The 19,017-nt window shown below is 43.4% G+C and overlaps 1 non-coding gene across 1 annotated transcript; it reads right to left on the bottom strand.

Moving 5' to 3' along the window:
• Positions 1-12,551: 12,551 nt before the first annotated feature.
• LOC131222524 (small nucleolar RNA R71) lies at positions 12,552-12,658 on the bottom strand. The gene has a single exon (XR_009160084.1). It is a non-coding gene; the product is annotated as a small nucleolar RNA R71 (small nucleolar RNA).
• Between the last annotated feature and the right edge of the window lie 6,359 nt (positions 12,659-19,017).

The raw sequence follows: 19,017 nt of genomic DNA, 5'->3' as shown, positions 1-19,017 counted from the left end.
CCCACCAGATGGACGGGCGGCATGTCTGAAAAAAATTCATCACGGTGGGTCCATGGTCCAGATGGACGGCGTGGATTATAAAACATACACACGATGGGTTTCCACGGGACTTGCTAACATCATAAGCAGCAGGTGGGTCCCACGGTTGCTGACGTGAGGGCAGTAGCCAGTCCAACAGATGGACAGTTAGGATTTAACACATACATCAATGGCCCACACAACTCACTGCATCAGTCAGTGGGTGGGATCATGTAACACATACATCATAGAGGTGATTCACGTCCCACCCACGTGGAAGGCCACACGTGTGGCTGTCCTCAGGCCAGCCCTGAACGGATGGCCAGACACATACATCACTTGGGTCTCACCGTCCCTATCTGGGTAGTGGACCGCATGGATGAACACATGCATCAAGATAGGGCCCACCGTCCAGATCTGGTGGGCCACGTCAAAATGGATGGGCGGAGGGACATGGGACACAAGTATTAATGGTGGTGGGGTCCACGTCCTCAGCAGACGGACGGTTGGGATTTAACCCACACCTCGTAATGGACCACATATTGGAGGCGTTAATACAGCAGCTATGGCTGCTGTAACATTAACGTACACCAGCTAATCTGCTTCCAACAGTGGGGTCCCACATACATCAGGGCCCACCGAGGCATGGTTCACAAATCCAGCCCATCCATTTAGTGTGTCCCAAAGGGGTCAGACCGAGTTTCAGAAGCATCCAAATTTCAGGTGGGCCCAGCAAGTGCTTTTATATGGCTTAGCAGGTCTTCACAAGATTGTAGATGATGTGGGCCACTTGAGTTCTGTTTACGGCTGATTTTTGGAGACACCATATAAATAAAAGGGACCTATCAAATGGACGGTGTGGATGCTCCACATGCATCAGGATGGGGGCCTGAGGTGGGGCCAACTCTCCCTGCCCATACGTACAAACAGCAGGACGCGGCTGCTGCCAGCGTCCTCTGGACGCTGCAGCAAGCAGCGTCAACTTCTCCTTCTTCTTTTTTTCTATATATCATTTTTTTTTGTTTTCTTAGGGTTTTCCATAGATGGGGCCCTTATCAGAAGAATCTACTCCATTGGTTAGATTCCTAGACTCGGGACAAGTCGATCAAGCCCCATATCGAATATGTCGGTGCATAGAAACATCATAGTGAGCCCGAATAATTAATATCACTCAAAACCACTAGTTTCCACAATATGGCCTGCCAGAGATTCGGATTAACTCCATTTTTTTGGCTCAACGCCTGAAATGAGCGGAAAAATTGAATGGACGGTGTGGATCAAATTCAAACATCAAGGGTGGGGTCTACTTAATCAAACCTTCAGAGCTTGCTAACCCTGATGCATTGCTGTGTCGTGGAGAAGCCAATCCGCTGCCTACCTCATATTGGATAAGATGATGTTTGTGTTTTCCTTTCGTCCAGGGACACTGGGTATCCAGTGGATGGACGGCGCCTAGATGGGGCACACCATCAGGGTGGGTCCCGCGGTTAGATGGCATGGATATGCCACACATACATACATTAGGTGGGCCACCAAAAAAAATCAAGGAGGAGAGGGAGAGAGAGAAGACGAGTGGGCTACACATACAAAGCATACATCAAGATGGGTCCCACCATGTGGGCCCTCAAATAAAAATCAAGTCATAAAATCACCCACCTTAGATCTCTCCTTCCTTCTTCCGCCAATGCATGCTAGATCTCCAAATGAACAATTTCAACGGTTGGGATCAAACTTGGATGGTGGAGATGGGAGATAGAAGTGGGCCACACAAAGCTTCTCCCATGGAGAGCCATGGACGTGGGTTGCTTAGGAGAGAAATGAGAGAAAGAATGGAAGAGAGAGAAAGATGAGAGAGGGATTGAAAGAGAGAGAGTGATGGGATGAGTGATGGGGTGTGTAAGAGATGGGATGGGAAAGTTGACTTTGGGGATGGTATTGTGTACTTGGGGATGTGATAGGGTACTTGACTTGATGAGTTATGTACTTTGATTGATTGATGGGATTGATTTGACATTTGGTAGAGATTCTCTCGAAGTTCGCAACGCGCGGTGTTTTCCTCGAATTGAACGTAGGCCGACATCTTCTAGCCTGGGTATCGGGTCGGTGTATGAGTCGCGGCGTTGGAACCGCGGCGACGGCACGGTCGTCAGGGTACAGGTTTCGGGTCGCGCCGATTCTAATATACGGGACACGACTCGGGATTGTGCGCAAAATGTCGGCAACAAATCGCGGGTCGCCGGAATTCGACCGGGAGGACCGCGGAAGCCCACGGAATGGTACGGTCTAAGACACGGGCCTTACAATAGCCGTATAAGGAACTCAGGTAGCCCACACTACAAGAAGCAGTTGGGGATTGAACGTCTACCATTGAAACCTTTTTTGGGTCACAGAAGTTGTGGATCGATATGTAATTTGTTTTTCTTCTTTATTCAGGTCTTTGTGATCTTATGAACAGATTGGGTGGAAAATCAACGTTATGGTGGGCCCCACATGGGACCCACATACGGTGAAACGGATTGGCTGGGCTACCACGCACCAGCTATATAGCTTATTGACGTCAGCTAGCCCTGTGGGCTGCTGTGATGTACATGTCTTGTACACACCATCCATTCATTGGACGTGGACCCCATCATAGTAGTGTGTGGGGCCCACATTGAATTAATGTGTTACAGCCACACCGCCTAACCCGTGGACGGTGGATGTAGATTGGCTGGTGTACCTTACACTAGCTATATAGCTGTTGTTCTGATGCAACAAGTTTTGTGGGTTTAAACGTGAAATCCACACCGTCTGTCCATTTGTGCGGACCGACATGACGCATGTATTGTATACATATGCAGCCCATTTGCTGTATATGAGGCCCATGTGTGAGGCCCGATGTAATGAATGTATATGGCCCATGGGATGTGGCCCATCGAGATTGTATATGTGCCCTCGTGATGCGGCCCGATGTGATGTATTAGTGGCCCATTGCTATGTATTTGAGGCCCATTTGGAATGAGCAAGGCCACCCCAACATAATGTATATGTGGCCCGTGTTTGAGGCCCGATACGATGTATATGAGGCCCATTTGATGTATGTGTAGGCTTAACATTAGGCCCATTATGATGTGTATTAAGCCCATATGAGAGGCCCATTGTGATGTATTTGGGGCCCATGGGTCGTGGCCCATGGTGATGTATATTAGGCTCGTATGAGCGGCCCATTGTGATATATTTTCGGCCCATGCGTTGAGGACCACTGTGATGTATTTTCAACTCATATGATGAGGCCCATTGTGATGTATATGCAGCCCATGAGTGAGGCTCGATGTGATGTATTCATGGCCCATGTGCCGAGGCCCATTGTGATGTACATGTAGCCCATGAGCATGGCCCATCGTGATGTATACTAGGCCCTAGAGTGAGGCCATGGTGATGTATATTAGGCCTTTGTGTGAGGCCATGGGCCCACTTTACGTTTGGCTCGATGCAGGCCACTCCTTGGGAGCAATGTTGGTTAAATGTCTACATTGATGGGCAATGATGGTTGAATGTCCACATTATGACCTTCCCTTAGGCCTTGATAGGCTCATTCTCATCAAGGCCAATTGTTGAGGCTGATTCCAATTATCGAGGTTGATTGTTGAGGCCGATTCCAATTTCAATTGTTAAGGCCAATTGTTGAGGCCAATTTCGATTGTCGAGGCTGATTATTGAGGCCGATTCTGATTGTTAAGGCAGATTCCGATTGTCAAGGCCGATTCCGGTTATTGAGGCTGATTGTTGAGGCCGATTTTGATTTTCGAGGCCGATTTTGAGGTCGATTCTGATTTCGATTATCGAGGCCGATTCTGATTATTATACTGATTCTGATTGTTGAGGTCGATTATCGAGGCCGATTCTGATTGTTGGGGCCGATTGTTGAGGCCGATTCTAATTATCGAGACCGATTTTGATTGTCGAGGCCCATTCTGATTGCTGAGACCGATTGTCGAGGCTGATTATCAGGCTGATTATATAGGCTGATTATCGGAGCCAGTTGTCGATACCGATTATGAGTATGTGACAGCATAGCATCATGTACATACCCATACACATCATCTATATGTTTATCATGAGATGTGGTTGACCATTGCATATATCATTGGGCAGGTTGTTATGAGACTCCCTGATGGGAGGAGATTGTCTCATATGAGCGCACGGTATACGTAAGATTTATGCATGACTGGATTGTATGACTCATGCATCTTGCATTGTGTGTTATGATTACTGTATGCCTTAGCAACATCAGGGCCGTAGCCTCTATAGGCATGTCATGGATGGCTAAATGGGACATTAAAAATGTTTGGTTCGAGCATATAGGCACTTTGGATGTCCTTAGGTGAAAGTCTCTAAACCTCCGTGGCCATGAGATGCCCCAACGTCTAGACTGAGTGGATACATGAGCGCCCGGGTACCGAATACCACTAAGCCGCGTTTCCCATTATGTCGTGGTCGGTTGGGAGGAGGTGTGGCCTTATCCGCCCGAGTGAGGAGGCTGTAAGCTAGGTTGAGTTTGAATAGCTCTTAAATGGGTCCGCTATCGACGAGTCGGGTAGGCATTGATATATTACTGGCAGGCGGGTAGTGAGGTCTTTTTCACTCGCTAGACTGCGCGGCTGGTCGGGGCGGTAGCCAGCTTGGAGTGTACTAGACCCCGGTGATGATCCCAGGTATGTACAATACTGATACGTGGACTTGTTGAGTAGGAGTTGCATACCCATTCATTCATTCATTCACTATCCGCTTCGGCTGGTAGTGCGCAACTAATTGTTGTGTACCTTCGTAATGATAAGGATTTTGATTGGGGTGCGCGACTAACCTGAGGTCAGGGGTTTACCACATTGAGTCTGGCTATCCAAATTTAGGTATGAGACTAGTTTAGATAGAAGTCCCTTATGATGGACCTCATAGCCTGCGATACTACGTACTATCATTCCGACTTCACTCCAGTTTAGTCATTTCATTCGTACCGCATGTTGCATTGCATTAGCAACATTTAACATTTTAGGTTACTATGTTTCTACATTTATATGGCTTTGATGAGATTGATGGTATTCGTGGCTCGTCAGGATTTGCATATTGTATTACATACTCAGCATCTGATATTTGGCTCATTATGATCTACATTTCGTACTCTGATATTATATGACTCATGGACTTACCAGCATATTTTCACTTACTTTGACATCGTATGATTCATGATCTTACCAGTATTTCTGACATTGTATGATTATGGCGTTGTATTTGTGTGCTTCGCACTTATCTTGCGCATACACTTTCACTACCCTCTAAGCTTTATATAAGTTTATGCACGATAGATGCGTGTAGGTGGTGTTAGGTAGCAGTAGCGTTGAGCTTGGAGTGTGCAGCTGTTCTTTGGAGCTTTGATTTTGATATATGTATTTTCCTTTCAGTATTGTATTTAAATGTTTATATAAGTGGATATATGATGATGATATTGCCTTTGTGATTTGGGTAAACTTATGGTTATTCTTATTACGAGTTAAATGTACATTGAAAAATCCTCCTTGTAGGATCTTAGGATCGGAATCTGGCGTATGTGCGTTGGGAGCTGAGAATGGGATACTATAGAGACTATTGGCACCAGATTCGGCGATCGGTAATTTTGTGAGCCCGGTTTCCTGGTTTGGGGCGTGATAACTTTTCTGCTAAAAAGACTACAACAAAAATTCTGCAGTGTGGCTTTTATTAGCCCACTATGTTTAGACATACTCATGAGTTTTGCAAATCTTGTGAGAGTTGTTAGAAATTAGGAGGGTTGTCCTATAAGACCCGTATCCTAGACCGTACCATTCCTTAGGCTTCTGCGGTCTTACTGGTCAAATTTCGGCAACCTTCGACCCTTAATCAGTATTTGCACGTGACCCTGAGTCACACACCATCAACCTGAATTGACTCAACCCGAAACTTGTACCCTTGCAACCGCGCCGTCGTCGCGGTTCTAATGCCGCGTCTCACGCACCGATCTGATACTTTAGCCAGGAGATGTGGGTCAACGTTCGATGCGAGAAAAACGCCGCGCGTATGAATTCCGAGAGAATCTCTATGACTTGTCACATTAATCAATCAATCAATCCCATCATGTCAAATACATGTCAAGTACACATCACCTCATACCCTTCCCCAAGCAACCTCCAAAGTCAAAAGTTATTTACATCACCCATACCTTTCTTACATAATCTACCACAAAAGTCAAAAAGGCCTTATACACCCATCCCTCTCTCTCCCATCCATCACTCTATCATATCTCTCTCTTTACAACTCTCTCTCTCCCTCTTTTCAAACTCAATCCCAAGCAAAGAGAGGTGCCCACGTCCAAGCCCTTCCCAAGAGAGAAAATGATTTTTGTGGCCCACTTCCCACCCTAAGAACCATCATCCTAGCCATTCAAACCTCATCACCCTCCATCAAAGTGAAGCACAAGGAGACTGGCTTTTCAACGGACCAAGAAGATCAAATGGTGGGGTGCTTCTATAGGCTAGTTTTTCATGTTTTCATGATGGGCCAAGTGAGGCATACCGATCGATGGTATGGATCTCACTTTGGACACTAAGATGTGGCCAATGGCCCACCTTGATTATCAATATCATTCCATGAGGGAGCCATTCTCCATGGACCCCATCATGACGTTTACTTTCTAATTTGAAAAGGGGTCATCTACACCTTCTATTTCAGTGGAGAAAGGAATCCCCATCATTGATCTTTGATTTGATGGCCCCACATGTATTGGGACCCACTTGATGTATGATTGATTGCAAGGGAGGGCCCATAATGTCGGGGTCCCTCCATCACGCGTGTCCCACTCTCTCTTTCTCTCTCTTTCTCCCTCTCTTTTTTCATTTTTTCTTTTCTTGTGTTAATATGGTCATGTGACCCATCAGGATGAACCCCACCATGAGGCAAGTATTTTATCCAAGTCATTTATAAGTGGGGCCCACTTTAAATGTGTTGTACCCACATCATCCATCATTTGGTAGCCCACCTAAGCAGGGCCCACCTCAAGGCATGTGCAACGCCCAACTGTCCAGCGTCTAGGGACACTGGACAAAAGGGGAAAACACAAATATTAGCTTGTTTTCAAGCTTATGGGGTGTCCCACTCATATAGGCCTACCTTAATGTATGTATTCAATCCACGCCGTCCATTCCTTTCCCAAGCACATTTTAGGCGTTGAGCCAAAAGATGGGGCCAATCCGACTTTCAGGCGGGCCATAACATAGCAAACAACGGGTTTACTATTGAAATATCCCTCTATCATTTCTGTACCCCAAAATATATTGAATATTGGGCTTGTTTGGCTTGTGTTGAGATATGGGAAGCAATGACAGGGTTGGATTCTTCCAGCGTGGGCCCCACAGGTGAAATACCTCAAGAGATCAAAAAAATAAAAAAATATAGAATGCATGCAGTAGGGGCTGCTGTTGTCAGCGCGCAGGCCTGCTGCGCTGACGGATGGGCAGGCAGACCCACGTCCCCAGCCGTGGGCCCCACCGTGATGTGGGTTGAGCGATCCACATGGTGCATCTGGTGGGCCTCCTTTTGGGCGGTGGGCCCCTCGAAAGCCAGCCTCATCTGAAGCTCAGTTGGCCCACACGTGAGGAAATAGTGGGATTGAGTGGCTGCCATTAAAACCCTTTTTGGTTCTCACTCTTAGCGGTTTGGATGGAAAATAAACATTACGGTGGGCCCCATGTGGGGCTACACCTGATGTGTGTGCTGGCCAGGCCATCCAGGGCCTAGATGATCATGATTTTTTTATTATATTATATTTTATATATTATATTATATGGTATAGTGTATAAATATCATATATATAGTATATATTATATTATATACATTGTATATAGTATGTAGCACTGTCCAGGCCGTCTAGGGCCTGGACGTGGATATATTATATTATATTTTATATAGTATATATTATATTTTATATATATATATATATATATATATATAATATACATGATGGTGGGCCCTACGTGGGACCCACCTCTACCTTTCTAGTGCAGCTACAGCACGTGTAACAGCTATATAGCTGTCCCTTTGACGGTAGCAAGCCCGCAGGCCCCACATTGATGTATGTATTTTACACCATTCATTGTTTGAACGGTGGGGCCCACCATGATGCACACGCTGTATCCATACCATCCAAACATTTTGAGATACCATTTTATGGCATGGGCAAGAAGGAAGAAACCGATCTAAAGTTCAAGTGGACCCCACCATTTAAATAGTGGACCGTGACATCCACCGTTCAACTTCTAAGGGCAGCAGTAGTTTCCTATTTAGTTGATATTTGTTTTCATTTCCTCCATCCCTATGTTAACTTGTGAATAGGTCAAATCTCAAAGTACATAAGGGTGGGCCCGATTGATATACCTAAGGCCCATTGGATCGGCCCATTTGATCGGCCCATTTGACTCGGCCCATTTAAATCAGCCCATTTGATCGACCCATTTAATTCGGCCCACCCTGATATATATGAGGCCCATATGATTAGGCCCATCTTGATGTAGTTATGGCCCATCCTTTGAGGCCCACCTGATATACATAAGGACCATGTTATGCGGCCCATTTGTTGTATCTAAGGCCCATGGGTCGAGGCCCAATTGGATGTACACAAGTCCATTACAATGTGTGACCCTACCATGGTTTGAGTAATGATGTTTATGGCGGCCATGCCTTGGGAGCAATGATGGTTTGATGTCCATATTGTAAGAATGATGTTGGTTAAATGTCCTCATTATAATTCTCCTTAGGGCCTATTGTTAGGCTCATACTTGTAGGCCGCCTAGGCCCATCTACGTGATGAGCATAATCCATCGCTATATAACATATTTAGTATAGTTTCATAATCATGATCATACGCATCATATGTATGCTTGATATGCGAAGTGACTAATTATAACATATGTCTTCGGGTAAATTGTTTATGGGCTGCTAGATAAGTGGTATTGCCCTACATGAGCGCACGATACGCGCAGGACTGCAGCATGAATGGATAGTGTGATTCATGCATTTCGTATTGTGTGACATGGTTACTGTACGCCCTAGCGACATTAGGACCATAACCTCCACAGGTGTATCGTGGTTGACAGGATTGGATACCGAAAATCTTGTTCTACATGGGTGCTATAGATATCCCTGGGTGAAAGTCCTTAAACCCTTATTGTTGAGGGTCAAATATTGCATATCAGACCCCAGTTATTGGTAGATTTACGAATATGGTACTGTTTAACGGCCTGATTTAATCATGTTTGTGATGCAGAGTGTATTTACGAGTTTGGATTGAAATAGGATGTTAAAAGTAGGGATTTAATGCTCAGACATCACCAAGGCATTGGACGGGAACAATATTGAGGTTTTATGCACCAGAGATCGGAGAATTCTAGCTACTCATCCTAAATGGGCCTAAAAAGTGTCCAGAATGCAAGATCATTGGGTTCCCACTATTTGATCAGTTCGAAACTCCATACGTGGCTTGAGGACCATAAATGAACCCTACACGTCGAATTTCAGCTCCTAGATCACTGTGAAAGTGGCCCAACTGACAGATCAGTCACCAAAACAGTGATATGGGGCCCACCTGATCTCTGGATACGCTTCAGTTTTGGACTCAACGACTTAAATAAAAAGGGGAAGAAGATGGACGGAGAAGATTTTATATATACATCATCGTGGACCCCACCTGAGTTGGGTGTGCACTATGCACATATGCACCAGGCGTGCACAGAAACTCCAGGACGGTCAAATCGTCCTGGACTCGAGCTCCTTTAAAAATGGCAAGAGCCGTCCCCTCTGTTACGCAGACGAACAGACTGCGGAAGCTGGTGGGCCTCCATCATGCCCAAAGGGTCGATCCAAGCCATCCATCTTGTAAAGGAGCTCGGAAAGGTCGACGCCATGTTGACTATCTGCTCCCATGCACGCACACACGGGAAAGACTCGATCAAACTCAGGATGGATGGCGGAATACAATATTCTGTGGGCCACACAGAATCCAATCTGAAATCAGATATTTCTTACTGGTTTTTCGAGCAGAATGCAATGGTCGGCGTGGATTTCTTAAAACAACAGTGAAGTGGGCCCCACCATCAGCACGGCGTCCGTCTTGCGCTGCCTATGTTCCCGCGGTCCGGACGATCCGGGAGGCTGTGGTCCACCCTTGTTGATCGGACGGTTGATCTGATCCGTCCAGACGGAGACCAGACTCAGGACGAGCACCACCAAGAGGGCAGATGTGGAGCCGCGACAATCGGCACTCCGAAAACCTGCTCCCAACGCCGCTAACTGTGTGCGAAAGCAGTTTCTAAAAAAACGCGCCCGGCTTCCGTAAGGCTCCGTCTCGCATGTTGTTTCCTATTTGCTCAGGGAGTTGCACTCCGTCTTTTACAGGGATAAAAGGCAGAAGAAAAGGAGGGCAGCTAGGGAGGACGGGCTCGTTTTTGGTACGACTGAAGGGAAGGGCGTGGACCTCGGTTGGAAAGAGGGAGATGGGTGGCTGCACATGAGCAAGGCTTGGGCCGGACATGGTTTTTCTTTTTCTTTTCTTCTTCTTCTTTTGTTTATTTTGAATATTAGCCTAATCATGCCTGTGATCGGCTAAACCTCTTAGCTAGGGCTAAGAGGTGAAGCTTGTAATCTGACGGGAGAATTTATGCATGTGCCTTTTGTGTAGATTGAAGGGATTTTGATTTAATTTTACTATGAGAATATTTTTGGTTTTTAATGGTCTGCTGTGACTGAAATTACAATGGATCTACAATGGCTTTGAATATTTCTTTTTCCTTAATTTGATTATGACGTCAGGAAGCCCTGTTGTTCATCATTGTCTCCTGGGTATGGTTGGATGGCGGTATCCTTCCTAACATTCATAATCATCTGATTGGTTGGTAATTAGTTTAATTCTGTTGTTGACTTTGTCTCATGGGCATGGTTTGGTGATAGAATCCATTCTAGTTCATATACCTTTCATCTCTTTGAAAATTATATCAGAGGAAGTTCAGTTTAAGTTCCATGATTTTTGAAGCAGGCATAAAGATCTCCCTGATCTCTACAAGTGGATCCTCTGAATCCCTAGTTTCTTATCTCTGATTTCTCTTAAGTTTTAGATTAATATTTCACCATTATTCCCTCAAATTTATTGGATTTAGATTTCATCTTAGGCTAGTTCTATTTCTACCTAGTTTCAGGTAACGTACAAGTATCAGTCCCTTGGGATTCGACCTCGGTCTCACCGAGTTTATTACTACATCACAACCCTATACTTGGGGAGTGAACAAGTTTTTGGCGCCGTTGCCGGGGACTGACGGCTATGATTCTCTAAAATTAATTGGTTTTAGAATTAGGTTAGGATTAGGATTTTACTAACTTTAGGTTAAAGGTTTTTTTTTATTTTATTTTTAGAAACTAACCTGTTTTCTTGTTTCGTAGGATCCTGAAATAACTTTTAAACTGGTAATTCCTTTCTAATTCCTCTACTTTTTCTATTTTTAGAATTAGGGTTTGAGTTTTAGAAGTTTTCTAATTCTAGTTCTCTTTTAAATTCTAACTTTGTTTCTTATTTTATTTTTAGAACTTTTCTACTTGTAGACTTTTTGTTTAAAAACTAACTTTCCTATTTTGTAGGCCTTTAAAATAGAAATTTCTAATTCGGTAAGTTCTTTCTCTACTTTCTATTTTTCAGTTCTCTTTTAGTAATTTACTTTCTAGTTAGACTTTTCTTCTTTTAGAAACTAATTTACCTCTATCTTTCTTTTTAAGGATTTTTTAATTCTAGACCTTCTCTTTAGAAACTGACTTGTTTGTTTTCTTTTGCAGGTCTTTAACTTAGGGCCTCCAATTTGGTAACTTCTTTCCAACCCTCTCTCTCTTTTTAGATTTTCTTTCTTAAGGATTAGGTTTCAAATTTGATTGAGGGCTGCGAGTGTTTCATGCCCAAGTGGGCCCGTGACAACACTCGACGTCTCTTGACTGAAGGAGGATTAGTTGAGGGGTTGACTATCCATCGCAGGACTAGACACCACTCGAAATCCCCTGAGTTAATTGAAGTTATGGCTGAAGACCAACCTCCTCTACTTCCACCCAGGGTGGAGGATACCCAAGATGAGAATGAGGTGCATCAGGCACCCCCGCCTCATACTTTACGAGATTATCTACAACCGGCGGGAGTGAGTACGCCCTCATGCATGATTTTCCCTGAAAACACAGGACAAATGGACATCGAACCAGGAGTTATCCAACTCCTTCCTAAATTCCATGGACTTGAATCAGAAAGTCCATATTTACATTTGAAAGAGTTCAATGAGATTATAGCTACATTATATTTTCCTAATGTATCTGAGGATACAATTAGGCTGAAACTCTTTCCTTTTTCCTTAAAAGAGAAGGCTAAGACGTGGTTACATTCACTGCGTCCTAGATCCATTGGCACATGGAACGACATGCAGAGGGAATTCATAAAAAAATTCTTCCCACATCATAAAACGATTACCTTCAGAAAAGCAATCATGAACTTTGCCTAAAAGGAAGATGAAACATTCTTCCAATGTTGGGAAAGGTTCAAAGATTTGGTCAGTTCATGCCCACAACATGGATTTGAAACGTGGCGCATTACAAATTTCTTCTACGATGGACTAACATCTTCCATCCGCCAAATGGTCAAGACAATGTGTAATGGAGAGTTCATTAATAAAGATGTCGACGAGGTATGGGACTACCTCGACAGTCTGGCTGAAAAAACACAATCTTGGGACTATTACCCAAAATCAAACACCACGTCTAGGCCGACTCAATTAAAGGAGAAAGGTGGATTATATCTCTTGAAAGAAGAGGATGATCTCAAGTGTAAAGTGACTACGCTCATAAGGAAAGTTAAGGCCATGGAAGGAAAGAAGGATAAGGTTAATGAAATTGTTTATGGCATCTGTGATTGCAACATTCATACAACTGAAAATTATCCTATAATACCCGCCTTTCGAGGAGTGTTGAATGAACAAGCTAATGCCGTAAACAACTATCAAAGACCTTTTACTAGACCTAACTCCAATACGTACAATCCTGGTTGGAAAAATCGTCCAAACTTTAGTTGGAGGAATGGCCAAACGGCTACCCCTCAAGGTTTCTTCAATCAAAATCCAAATCAAGTGAAACCTCAAGAGGAACCGGTTCAAAATTCCATACAAGAGCTGGCTCAAGCAATGTGGGGAATTACAGATTTTATGCAAAAGATAGATTCTCGTATGACGGTTATAGAAAAGGGGATGCTTCCTGCACAACCTCTCCCCAACCCTAAACCGCAGTACGAGATTAGTGATCCCAGCTCTTCAAATCAGATGGGGCATGCTAAATCCATCACCACTCTTAGGAGTGGAAAGATCATTGATAAAACTCTTCGGTTAGGCCCGAAAAGCCTCAAAAACCAGAAGACGACAACAATGATGGATCTAGTGATGCCCCACAAAAATTAGAACCGGAACTTCTAGAGATGCCAGTTGCTCCGTTCCCCCAACGGTTGGTTGCACCAAAACGTCTTTCTAACTCTCAGGATATTCTGGAGGTGAAGTGAAAGTTAATATTCCTCTACTTGATGTCGTGAAACAGATTCCTTCATATGCCAAATTTTTGAAAGACTTATGTACGACCAAAAAATGACAAATTATTCAAAAGAAAATCTTCTTGACTGAGAAAGTGAGTGCCATCCTGAAGCAAGACGTGCCGCAGAAATTCAAGGATCCTGGTAGCCCAACCATATCATGTGTAATTGGGAACCATCGAATTGATCACGCACTTCTTGACTTAGGAGCGAGCGTAAATCTGATTCCCTACTCGGTATACAAACAGTTAGATTTGGGTGAGATAAAACCCACCCTGACCACACTACAACTTGCTGATCGCTCTGTTCATGTACCAAGAGGGATAATTGAGGATGTGTTAGTCCAGGTCGATAGATTTTACTACCCTGTAGATTTTATCATCCTGGACACCGAACCCATCAATAACATGAGCACTCAGATTCCCGTCATTCTTGGTCGCCCATTCCTTGCCACGTCAAATGCAATTATCAATTGCAGGAATGGTGTCATGACTATGTCTTTTGAAAATTTGACATTGGAGTCAAACATCTTTTTCAATAACGGCAGTAACTCAGAGGATGATGACGATTTCCATGACATTAACATGATTGACTCTTTCTTGGAAGATACGACACCTCTGACCTTATCCTCTGACCATTTAGAGACATGCCTGGTCCACTCCCATGATTTTGATGATGACATGATTAGGGAGACGTACGCCTTACTTGATACTGCACCGGTACTTGAAGTTAACCGGTGGAGGCCACAATTTGAAGAATTGCCACAAACCGATGTAGTGCCTCTACCATCTAACCTCAAGCCGCCGAAGCTTGACCTAAAACCTTTACCCTCTAATTTGAAATATGCTTATTTAAGTTAAGATGAGATATACCTGGCGGTGATCTCTACCCACCTAGAGAAAGAACAGGAGAGTATGCTCATATCTACTCTCATTGAGCATAAAGGAGCCCTGGGCTGAACGTGGGCTGGACCTCGATTGGAAAGAGGGAGATGGGTGGCTGCACATGAGCAAGGCTTGGGCTGGACATGGTTTTTCTTTTTCTTTTCTTCTTCTTCTTTTGTTTATTTTGAATATTAGCCTAATCATGCCCGTGATCGGCTAAACCTCTTAGCTAGGGCTAAGAGGTGAAGCTTATAGTCTGACGGGAGAATTTATGCATGTGCCTTTTGTGTAAATTGAAGGGATTTTGATTTAATTTTACTATGGGAATATTTTTGGTTTTTAATGGTCTGTTGTGACTGAAATTACAATGGATCTGCAATGGCTTTGAGTATTTCTTTTTCCTTAATTTGATTATGACGTCAGGAAGCCCTGTTGTTCACCATCGTCTCCTGGGCATGGTTGGATGACGGTATCCTTCCTAACCTTCATAATTATCTGATTGGTTGGTAATTAGTTTAATTCTTTTGTTGACTTTGTCTCCTAGGTATGGTTTTGTGATGGAATCCATTGTAGTTCATATACCTTTCATCTCTTTGAAAATTATATCAGAGGAAGTTCAGTTTAAGTTCCATGATTTTTGAAGCAGGCATAAAGATCTCCTTGATCTATACAAGTGGATCATCTGAATCCCTAGTTTCTTATCTTTGATTTCTCTCAAGTTTTAGATTAATATTTCACCATTATTCCCTCAAATTCATTGGATTTAGATTTCATCTTAGGCTAGTTCTATTTCTACCTAGTTTCAGGTAACGTGCAAGTATCAGTCCCTTGGGATTCGACATCGGTCTCATCGAGTTTATTACTACATCACAACCCTATACTTGGGGAGTGAACAAGTTTTTGGGTGCCAAATAGCCAATGCTAATAATGAACTCGTGCCAACTAGAGTCACTACTGGTTGGAGAATGTGCATTGACTACAGGAAGTTGAATACCGCCACGAGGAAAGACCACTTTCCTTTACCATTCATTGATCAGATCCTGGAAAGGTTAGCTGGTCATTCCTATTACAGTTTCCTTGACGGGTATTCGGGCTACAACCAGATATAGATAGCCCCTGAAGACCAGGAAAAGACCACATTTACATGTCCCTACGACACCTTTGCCTACCAAAGGATGCCATTCGGACTATGTAATGCCCCTGCCACCTTTCAGCGATGTATGCTTAGTATCTTTTCTGATATGATGGGGCAATATCTACGGTCCATCTTTCAGTAAGTGCTTGGAAAGTCTTAAATGTGTGTTGAAAAGATGTGAAGAAAAGAACTTGGTACTTAATTGGGAGAAGTGCCATTTCATGGTTCAAAAGGGAATTGTCCTTGGGCATATCATCTCGTCCAAGGGAATCGAGGTAGATAAGGTAAAAATCGATCTTATCTCTAACCTACCTCCACCCAAGAACATCAGAGACGTGCGATCCTTCTTAGGACACGCAGGATTTTACAAGCGATTCATAAAGGACTTTAGTCTCCTCTCTCGTCCTTTATGTAATCTTCTTTAAAAGGATGCTCTGTACGAGTGGACTGAGCAATGCCAGGAAGCTTTCACCAAGCTTAAGGGCATGTTAACCACTGCACCTATCATGCAGCCACCCGAGTGGAGCCTTCCTTTTGAGCTTATGTGCGACGCTTCTGATTATGCTCTTGGAGCGGTTCTAGGCCAGAGAAAAGATAAGAGACCCAACGTCATCCATTACGCGAGTAGGACTTTAAATCCGGCTCAAGTGAACTACTCAACTACGGAAAAAGAACTCTTAGCCGTAGTGTTCTCCTTGGACAAATTTAGGTCCTACCTAATCGGATCCAAGATCATTATCTATATAGATCATGCGGCACTGAAGTATCTTCTTTTTAAGAATGATTCTAAGCCCCGCCTGATACGATGGATCCTTCTACTCCAAGAATTTGATTTGAAAATTAAAGATAAAAAGGGAGTAGAAAACATTGTGGCCGATCACCTTTCTCACCTTAATACCTCTGATTCCCTTGAGACGACCCATATCAACGACATGTTCCTTGATGAACAACTGTTCAGAGTCTCCCATTCACATTGGTTCGCTGATATTGTTAATTATCTTGCTACAGGTGCCATACTGACACAATGGACTACGCAAGTTAAGAAGAAATTCTTCACCGAGGTGCGCAACTTTTTCTGGGATGATCCTTATTTATTTAAATATTACCCAGACCAAATCCTAAGGAGATGTGTACCAAATGATGAGCATCAGAGCGTCATCTCCTTCTGTCACTCACAGGCCTATGGTGGTCACTTTCTGCTAAAAAGACCACGACCAAGATCCTGCAGTGTGACTTTTACTGGCCCACTATGTTTAGGAACACTCATGAGTTTTGCAAAGCTTGTGAGCATTGTCAGAAATTGGGAGCATTGTCCCGTCGAAATTATGATGCCTTTGAATCCCATCCTTATCATTGAAGCATTTGATTGCTGGGGCATCGATTTCATGGGACCATTCCCTCAATCGTTTGGAAATCTGTATATTTTGCTCGCCATGGATTAAGTCACTAAATGGGTCGAAGCGACTCCGTGTCGAACTAATGACCATCGCATGGTCATTAAATTCCTAAAAGAAAATATCCTTTCTCGATTCGGAACGCCTCGAGCCATCATTAGTGATGGGGGCTCACACTTTTGTAATAAACCATTTGAGAGCTTAATGAAGAAATACGGTATCATTCATAAGGTGAGCACCCCGTACCACCCACAGACAAGTGGGCAAGCTGAGATTTCTAATAGAAAAATTAAACACATTTTGGAGAAAACGGTTAACCCTGATCGTAAGGATTGGTCAATCCGATTGACCGATGCCTTATGGGCATACCGTACTGCCTTTAAAACCCCTATTGGAATGTCTCCCTTTAGACTTGTCAATGGAAAAGCTTGTCACTTGCCTGTGGAGCTAGAACATAAAGCGTACTGGGCAATCAAAAATCTTAATTTCAATCTGGACAACGCTGGCTCGCTACGCAAACTTCAATTGAATGAACTTGAGGAAATCCGGAATGATGCGTACGATAATTCGAGAATCTACAAGGACAAGATGAAAGCATTTCATGACCAACACATTTTGCGAAAATCATTCACGCCTGGTCAGAAGGTCCTTTTGTACAATTCTCTATTACATCTCTTTCCGGGTAAGCTTCGACCTCGTTGGACTAGCCCTTACATTGTGGTCACTGCGTATCCTCATGGGGCCGTTGAGATAAGAGATCCTGACAATGGCAAGGAGTTTAAAGTAAATGGATATCGCTTAAAGCCATTTGTCGAGAAATTCGATTCAGAGGACATGTCCATACCTCTGACTGATCCTGTTTACCAGGATTGACCTCCTAGTCTGATGGAGGTATAGGTAGGTTTCCTGTTTTCCTAGGACTAGGATAGTTTCCTTTATGCTGTTTTAGGATAGACGGTAAACTTAGCGCTCCTAGGAGGCAACCCAGCTCTTCATTTCATTTCGTTTTTATCATTAGTTGGTTCAATGTTTGTGGGTAACATTACTGCAAACCCTCACGAGACTACAACTCGTCCACTAGGGGCAACCTAGGGGTTTAAAGGCTTGTTGCATATGCTAAATGCAATCGAGAGCACCTACGAAAGTGGTATAGGTAGGATTTTATTTTTGTTATTTTTATGTTGCCTTCTCTCTCATGCTGACCGACGCTCATGCTGCGATCTCTTGGAAAGTGTCTCTCGATTCATCATCCAGGTACTATCTTCCCATCACTTCATATTTACTTTTCGTTGTCCCAAGTGCATTGCATGCTCATATCATTTACATTGAGGACAATGTAGATTTTAGGTTGGGGGTGGGAGATCAGGTGACCTAATCAGCATTGTTTTGGTCTTGAACAAAAAATGTGGAAATTATTTAATTTTTTTTAAAGGATTTTTGATGAATTCGAAGTGATTTTGACGGCCATCTAGGGCACTTAGAATTTCAAGATGTGTGATGTTGGTAGTTTATGACTCTTGGATTCAGTTATCTATTAGATTTCACAGTTAAATTTAAATTGTTAGTCCATGGTTAGAGGTTTTAAACATTGATTGAGTCATGATTTCACATGTCACATTTCGCTTACACATTAAGATTTCAGTTTGATACTGAAGGGTTAATTTGGTGATCAGTAAGCATGGAAGGAACCATCTTGAAAAATTGCCCATCATGATCAATTGAAAGGAAAAGATACCATTGAAAGAGGTTAGGCAAGGACTCTTCACTATAGGATTGCTCCCTATATGTGTGGATTTCATTCCCTACGGATAATACGTAAAAAGGTTTGAGTACGCAGTCTTCACCATAGGTTTGCTCCCTATAGGTGAGGATTTGTTTTGGTATTACTTTTAATGAAAAAAAATAAAAAATCAAAAGCTGAAGGAATGAAAAGATGATCTTCGAGGCAAG

Source organism: Magnolia sinica, chromosome 1 (genome assembly GCF_029962835.1).
Source record: "Magnolia sinica isolate HGM2019 chromosome 1, MsV1, whole genome shotgun sequence".
Lineage (NCBI taxonomy): Eukaryota > Viridiplantae > Streptophyta > Magnoliopsida > Magnoliales > Magnoliaceae > Magnolia > Magnolia sinica.
The sequence above is the reverse complement of the archived record's forward strand: the minus strand, read 5'-3'. Positions and strand labels throughout refer to the sequence as shown.